The following is a 724-nucleotide window of genomic DNA, read 5'->3' as shown; positions in this document are numbered from 1 at the left end:
GGGGGGGGGTTGGGGGAGATTGAATTGAGGCGTTCAGAATCAGGAAGGGGGCTGTTGGATCGAATCAGCGTGAGGGACAAACTGTTCCCAGAGGGACACGGATTGAAGGGAAATGGGAACAGACCCTGAGGGAGTGAGGGAGGGAATGAGGGAGTGAGGAGGAGAATGTTTTATTTGAGGCAGTGAGTTGTGATCTGGGACATGCTGAATGAAAAGGCAGGTGGAGCAGTTTCAACAGGAAGTTTCGGAAAGAGGGAATTGGGGAAATACTGTGAAAGGAGACATTTACGGAGAGCTGTTGGGAGACAGAGAGGGAGGGGGACTAAAGGAAGAGTTCTTCCAAAGGTCCAGCACAGGGTAGATGGGCTGAATGGCTAGCCTCTGTGCTGGGAGTTATACAGTGATTATAAGATGTTGTTGAACAGTTTACTGGCACTCACCACTGAGCTGTAATCCAGTACCAGCGTCCTCAGCATCCACGGAGCTCCAAGACCCAGCAGAATGTCAAACACATTACTGCCAATGGAATTTGAGACTGCCATATCCCCCATTCCTGCAAAACAGACAGCAGCTATTCGACCAGGTTACACCTGCTCCTGGCAACTCACCACCTGAGATTCAAACTGACAGTACCTTCCCTTCAACATTACAATCCACTCCCAAACAGGGAGACTCATCCAACCCCCTCTCTCCCCCTGTACCTGGAGAGGTCCCTCTCTCCCCC

Source organism: Rhincodon typus, unplaced genomic scaffold (assembly GCF_021869965.1).
Source record: "Rhincodon typus isolate 14 unplaced genomic scaffold, sRhiTyp1.1 hic_rhity00013621, whole genome shotgun sequence".
NCBI lineage: Eukaryota > Metazoa > Chordata > Chondrichthyes > Orectolobiformes > Rhincodontidae > Rhincodon > Rhincodon typus.
Note: the sequence above shows the minus strand (reverse complement) of the source record.